The following is an 8,023-nucleotide window of genomic DNA, read 5'->3' as shown; positions in this document are numbered from 1 at the left end:
CACCCAGCCTAACCCCTGAAATGAGAGGCCTATCGAGTCGACGAACTTGAGTCACTCTCACCCATGTAAATCTAAGGATAATTCCAAATAAACAGGAGTTCATGGTTAGGTCAGGATTAAAATAGAGTTACCTAAGTCATCGAAAGAAAAGAAAATCAGTCTCAGTAGTAAGCGACATTATAAAATGAGAGTGATTTTCTACATGGTTCGATCTTATGTAATACTCATTGCATAGGACGCCCCCACTCACATGTCTCCGCAGGTACAATTTAGTGATCATATTGTTTATGTCATATACAAAAGTGGGCCGCATCCATAGTGTCCCCTGGATAAGGTACTCAGCCTTATCCCTGCACTATAGATCATTTTGACTATATACTTGAACTTGATCCACACTTATGTCAATACATATAGTTCAGGTAATCCTACTATAGTCAGAGTGTTCTTAGTTTATTGGATTTAAGATTAATAATCATAAAGTTCACTTTAATCAATAACAATCTTTACGGAATAAACAACAATAATAACTTTATTGAAAATAGAATATGTTTTTGTTTACAAACTATGAGTTTTAGAACATAAAACCCAACAGGTGGAATCTTCCCTAATAAAGTTTGAAGTTGGGACAAAGTTTTAAGACAAGAATCGAGTTTGAAGCTCTTAGATTATAAGTTTTTCTTTCACTGATTTCTTCAAAATTCGAGTGCTATGGTTAATCATTTTCCTTCCTACCAACACCTACATATTTCATATGGGATTTACAACAAGTTTCGTGAAGGAATCAGGCACTGAAATGTTTTATAATTGGCTGCCCAACAAAAGGTTTCTAGATATACTCAGGCGAGAAAAATGTTTTCCGACGAACTTTGGAAGGTTATAACCTGTGCTACAGACCACGAAAAGGTATGAACTTGGTTTCTACTTCTTGCTTGAAACTTCATCTAAAGGTTTCGTGGAACAATCGAATCCACTAGATGTCTATATATAGCTGTAAAAAGGTAAAAGTAAAGGGGTCTTATAAGAAAAAATCGAAATTTTTCTAGCTACCAAGGAAGAAGATGAAGTCCAAAGTCAAAGGTCAAACTTTGACAAATAAAAGTCAAAGATAGGTATATGTTGACCTTCCCTCGGTTTTCTCAATTTTAACCTCCTTCCTGATCATTCTCAAGAAAATCTTTATGGTTCTAGAAACTAGACAAAATAAGGAGTTCGTGGAAGGAAATTTGAGATAATTCGAATACTGGATGCTTAAGAACGAAAATCTCAAATGTCCACGACGAGGTAAGTAGTGACCTCGAACATTTTGTTAAAAAATACTTGTAGGAATCCATTGGATTTTCCATATGAACCCTAACATAAGTATAAATTTAGGATATATGAAAGAAAAACAAAAAGAACGGTGAGTTAAGGTCCTAAATTGATCAAAATTCTCAGGATTTAAGTAACGTTAAAATAACTCACTAAATGAACTCTTAGGATGACTTATGAAAATTTGAAAGCCATTGGAACACGTTAAGTAAAAAAACCATGAATTATGGATAAAATGACCAAAATGCCCATAGGAAGACTTATGAAAATCTAAGGTCTATACGTGCTCCAAATGGTTTCGTACTTCTTATAAGGTCTATTATGAAGGACATGAAGATATGTTTGAGGTTTCAAGTTGATTGGAGCAAGTTTGGAACCTAAGCCAAGTTAGGACCCAAGAATCACGTACAAGGAAACACCACAAGAACCAAGACTCTTATAGAACCCTCTAAAGAACTCCCTAAGAATCTATGATCTTCTAGAACAACTCATGCTAAGATGGGTTCATATGGTTACAAATGCAAGTTTCAACTTATGCCTCGAGGAATTACGAACCTTAGAAACTTACAAGATTGAGAAACAAGAACAATACCACACAAGCTTTACAACTACCTAAGTAAGAAGAATGCATGGTACCACTCAAGGATAAGGACCAAGGTTCTCAGACACAAAAACTCTAATCATGTCCAAAATGACCAATGACCTCCTAATATGCCATGTTCATGATTGGCCCAAAAGCTTTGCAGGATTCCATGTTCATGTATGCACCGACCACATGACCTTTATGGTTTATCATGGGGATTAGTCTAGGCCATGATAGAACAAGAAGATAGTAAGTTACCCTAGCCAAAAATCAAAAACTCATAAGACCTCCCACGGTACAACGTGCTCATGACTTAGACTACGCTGCTTGGAAGCATGAAGCCTTGAGCGTCGGTGGTTAGACTGTATCATAAGGCAAGCCCTTGATTCACGATTAGACTACATCTCTTGGAACTTAAGAAGTATTGGATGTTGTTTTTCAAACTATGCCGCTTGGAATGCATGAAGCCTTGGGCATAGGTTAGTAGACGGTATCGGAGGGCAAACCCTAAAATGCGGGTTAAGACGATGTCGCTTGGAACTCATGAAGCCATGAACGTACGTTAAGACTATCGCTTGGAACGCATGAACCCTTGGACACAGGATTGCTAGATGCATAGCTAGTGTCGTAAATCCTAGGGGGAGTGTCTTGGAGAACGAATCAAGAACAAAACAAGAACAAAGAAAGTATCTGGAACAAGAGAAAGATCCAGGTCTTGAACATGGATCAAGATCCAAGTTCTAAGGACAAGAACTAATACCCTTAAAGAATAACTGTGAATGTTTGCATAATTCACCACACTTAAATGATGTGAAAGATATCTTATTTATAATAAAATAAATTACAAGGATATGGAAATAGTAATAAATGGAAAGATATCTATGGTAATAAGGCAAATATTAGATATTTTCCTTAAAATAAAATATCAAATATAATATATATGGTAAACTATAATTTATTACTAAATATCGTTAATAATAACCAACGTTTCATAATCCAGGGACCAAGGTACTCAGGATAATCAAGATAAGAACCCCAACTCAAGAACAAGAATTGGAGAACGTAAGTACTTACACCAATAACAAGAACAAGAACAAGACCACAACAAAGAAGGTGGTACCCTAGAATATTAAGGACACGATTAAGAACCTACAAGTAGGCTACTTACAGAGTCTTTGTCTCATTCTTTATTCTCTACTCTTTTTAGGTAATAAGGAGTTGGTCAAGGTCGGGAGCGGACTCTGAAGTAGGTGCCATAGACAAACCTCACTCGTTGTCCTCAACCCATTTGTTTTAGCACCGAAAAGAATTGAGAGGGAGTATGAATACGAGAGAGGAGAAGAAAGAGGAGTTGGGGGTAAAGCTTAAAATTCCAACTTTTTATGGGAGATCTGATTCAGAGGAGTATTTGGAATATGAGAGAAAAATTGATCATGTTTTCGATGGCAACAATTTCAGTGAAGAAAGAAAATTGAAGCTTGTTGTGGCTAAATTTTGTGATTACGCTAATATATCGTGAACATCTTTGAAAATAGAGTGGAGGAGAAATTATGAAGAACCAATTAAAATGTGGGAGGAATTGAAGACATTAATGAGAAAAAGTTACATTCCAAAGCATTATTCTCGAGTACTCAAGCAAAAACTATAAATTCTGAAACAGGGATCCAAAGGAAGAATATTACACAAAAATTTAGGCCCTTATGAATAAAGCATACATTGATAAAGACGAAGAGGATACGATAGCTAGATTCCTCGGTGGGATGAACTGAAAACTTGCTCACCAAGTGGATAGGCAAGCGTACTTTGACATGCAAGAAATGTTGCACCGTGCTATCAAAATCGAAGGGCAACTAGCTTGAGAGAAGAAGAACTTCAAGAGGTATGTTATTTCTAAGTCTATTACTTACAATGCTTGGAAAAAAAATGTCGATATTGAAAGGATAAATTTGAAGGTTAGAGGCAAGTATAAGGTTGAAAAAAGAACAAAGATGAGACATCCAAGGGTAAAGAGGAAGTGGAGGAATACAAAGAGGTCATATTAGTCGTGATTGTTCTAACAAGTGAGTCATGATCATAAAGAATGGACAAGTTGTCATACATAGTGAGGAAAGTTACCAAAGATGAGCTAGTTGAAGAAAAATTCAAGAGAATGAGGAGGAATTGAAAGATTAAAAATAGTGAAAAGAATAATGAAATTGAAAAAAAAAATGAAAGAAAGTGAGTTGTTTGGCTAGAGTTGGAGAGGTTAGAAGCGCAATGTTTTCACAAAAACCCTCTTTATACTTAAGTACAAGTAAGAATGTTTGGTCTCTAACGATAACAATTTTTATTTGCGTTGTATGTTTCAATCACTTTTACAAGAATTTATGAATTGTTCGAAGATGAAGTACCTAAAGGGCTACCTCCCATTAGAGATATCGAACATAAAATAGATTTCATTCCGGGGGCAGTCATTCCTAATAGGCCAACTGTAGAGCAAACCCAACTGAGATTAAAGAAATTCAAAGGCAAGTTGGGGAGCTCATGGAGAAGGGGTATATACGAGAGAGTTTGAGTTCATGTTCTATATCAGTCTTATTGATGCCAAAGAAAGATTGAACGTGGCACATGTGCGTGGATTCTTGAGCCATCAACAAAATCACAATAAAGTATCGACGTCCTATTCCTAGGCTAGACCATATGCTTGATGAATTTCATGGTTCATATCTATTTACAAAGATTGATTTGAAATCTGGATATCATTAAATTAGAAGGCATATACGAGATGAATGGAAAAAAGCTTTCAAAACTAAGGTTGGATTGTATGAATGACTTGTCATGCCTCTTGGGTTAATATTGCTCTTATTACATTTATGGGCTTAATGAATCATGTTTCGAGAGAATATTTATTTAGGAAAACATGTTGTTGTACAATTTTATGATATTTTAATCTATTTAAAGACTTTGTATGAGCATTTGAAGCATGTTAAAGTGTGTTTTGACTATGCTTAGGAAAGATAAACTTTATACTAATGTTAATAAGTGTAGTTTTTGCAAAGTTAACTTTCTTGGCTTCATAGTTGGTAAAAATGGAGTAAAATAACTTCTTTCTCTGAAGCTAAAGGAATCCTTAATTTGAAGGAAAAGAGACAGTAGATAGAATTTTGAAACTTACCCCTAATTTGAGCCCAAAATGGATTTTCTTCAATTGGGCTTGTTCTTGAGGTTATTTCTTTTCGTTGTCTTCTATGGAAACATTCATTGGAGGTGCGATTGGGATCGACCTTGCTTGACATATTCTCGTGTATCCTCGGATTGAAATTTTGAGTTTTCGTTGAAGCTCTTCAATGGCGAATTGGATTGGGGGAATGATTTCTAGGCACTTTCAGCATTGAAAGAACAAGTTGAAGAGAAATAGTGTAGAATTGCTCTCGAATTTGGAAGAAATCTGAGAGTAGGAGACCCAAAATCTAAACGCTTATTACCTACTATTGAGAGCTCGATTCTTGTTCCAAACTATTGCCTAAGCTTTCAACTTTATACGGGAAGCTTAAATTGACATTGAGAGCTTCAGAATCACTATGATTTTGAGATTGAACTCTCTGGATAATCCGTAAAAAATATCTACACCCGTCAGAGGACATAGATTTTTATCCCTTTTTATTCATGGTTCTTATAACTAGCTACTCTATTTTTCTATTAAACAATGTCGTCACACCATACATGACATTACTACTATGCATGAAAGAAATCGAATTCCAAAAATTAAGACCACGTTCTTTAAGACATCACCATCATTAAGTTTCATAAAGAAATCGAGGGGAGAAATGCTCAAGGCGAATGTAAGGATTCATAATTTTATTTCTTTTAGATTTTATGTTGAGATTTTATTTTGCTGCCATAATGAAAAGATATTATGCTATGCATTTATTCTCGATGGAAAAGGTGCATGATTTCTGACAAGTTACTACCGGAAAAATTATAAAACATTTTATATTCCTATATTCAACTCTTCTTCTTCCTTGAAAACGACGTTTGCTTCCCAAACTTTTTTGTGTTTTCGAGCGTGTTTGAGAGTACGAGAAAAATCGAGAGTGTTAGCCAGAAAAACGTGTGGGTTGGTTTGCTGGGTAGTTTCTTGTTCGACGAGTTCTCGAAATCAATTGTGTTAATGTTTTAGAGGAAGAGTCGACTGGAAGTTAGCGTCGACGTCAGAATCGCTGCGTCAAAGAAGGAAAACCGTCGAAACGAAGGAGGTGGATGCCACGTACAATCGTCAGAAATGGAAAGGATTGTGTCATCAGCGGCAGCAGCAGATTTGATTAGGGTTTTCGTGAGGGTTCGGGCGAAGAAGACGTAGAGTCAGGTTGGGTTTTGGCATCTGAACCGGCCCATTGAACGAACGCAGGCCCTGTGCATTTTGGCTCAACACGGACGCGCGCTGCAGCCTTGGTCTCAGCTCTGCACACGTGCTCTCGGCTCGGCTTGACGTGTACGGCGACTTGGCTTGGCGGCTTAGTTGGTCGGCTCGACTATTCGGTATCACTATAATATATCGATTCCAAGGTTTTCAATCCATTCAAAGCCGTTTATGCCCTTAGTTTTACCATATGAGGTCAGTATGATTCCTAACCGTCAAAGACAGATTGAGTTGGGAGTTTATTTTGATAAATATCATGAGATTTAGCTAGGTTATGTTATGTAAGGTTCTTAAGTTTTTATGTGGTTATTATAGGACGTATTTAACCATTGGGACTAGCTAGTTGTGAGTGACTCCAAGCAAGACCATCGAGATAAGTGACCTTACTGTTGGAGTTAGTTTACTACATGCTATATGATGGTGGGTGCCCTGTGGCCCCTGCATGCACCATGTTTTATTATGTCATATGACTATATAATGTATGAATAATGTGACTGGTTATGCTATAAAATGTAATGGATATGTTGACTGTTGATTGTTTATGTTATGTGAAGTTATCAATGATATGTTAGTAATATATGCCATGAAAATGTTGATCGATGCCATGTATACACGTAGTATTATTGAGTCATATCATGAGATGTTTATGCAACTGGAATGTACTTTTATGTTATGTAATATGTCATGTAATGTAAGTCATGTGAGATGTCATGTAATGTAAGAAACGTATATGCGATGTTAGCACTACTTATGTAATGCCATGTTAGATATGTTAGGGACCTCATGCATATATGTATGTCACGTGCATCGAGATTCTACCCCTTTATAATACGAAAGAATGAATTACTATATCTATGTTTGCCATGATATCATGCGGGTCCTTTTCTGTTCTGTGGTGTCCGGCGACGTGTAACACGTTGTGCCCGACAAAGTCAGGCCCAGGGGGTATGTATACAAGCCCGCCTGGTGGGTCCATGTACGCGTACATGGGCCGTGTGTGAAGGAGTACCACACACCTAACCCTCCCGGAATAGAAAAGTGCCCAAGGCTATGTAAATTTTATGAAAAGTTAGATCCCGCTCATATGTTGCATGTGTTTGCATTCCTAACCCCAACAGTGGGGTGACTTACTGAGTATTTCCTAAAATACTCAAGCCACGTGATACCTACATTTTTTCAGGTAAAGGCAAGGTGCCAATGTACGGTTGACGGCGGAGCTGAGGACACCATGGAAGTTGGAGAGGGGATATTTTTAGAAGTTTACGTTTATTTGACTGTCTTAAGTTGTAGCATTGAGTATTATTTTATTTAGATTTATTTTGAATTCAATTATTGAAGGTTTATTTTCGGAGATAGGTTTATTTAGAATTTATGAATCTTTATGAAATATTTCCAAGGGTTATTTATGATGAGTTACCACGTAACAAATTATGCATGCATGCTCAAGCTACGTGATACCTACATTTTTAAGGTAAAGGCAAGGCGCCAATGTACGGTTGACGACGGAGCTGAGGACACCATGGAAGTTGGAGAGGGGATATTTTTAGAAGTTTACGTTTATTAGACTGTCTTAAGTTATAGCATTGAGTATTGTTTTATTTAGATTTATTTTGAATTCAGTTATTCAAGGTTTATTTTCGGAGATAGGTTTGTTTAGGATTTATGAATCTTTATGAAATATTTCCAAGGTTATTTATGATGAGCTTCCGCGTAACAAATTATGCATGCATGGG

The sequence above is a fragment of the Cucurbita maxima genome, unplaced genomic scaffold (assembly GCF_002738345.1).
Source record: "Cucurbita maxima cultivar Rimu unplaced genomic scaffold, Cmax_1.0 Cma_Scf00160, whole genome shotgun sequence".
NCBI classification, from domain to species: domain Eukaryota; kingdom Viridiplantae; phylum Streptophyta; class Magnoliopsida; order Cucurbitales; family Cucurbitaceae; genus Cucurbita; species Cucurbita maxima.
This window is presented reverse-complemented; position numbering follows the sequence as displayed.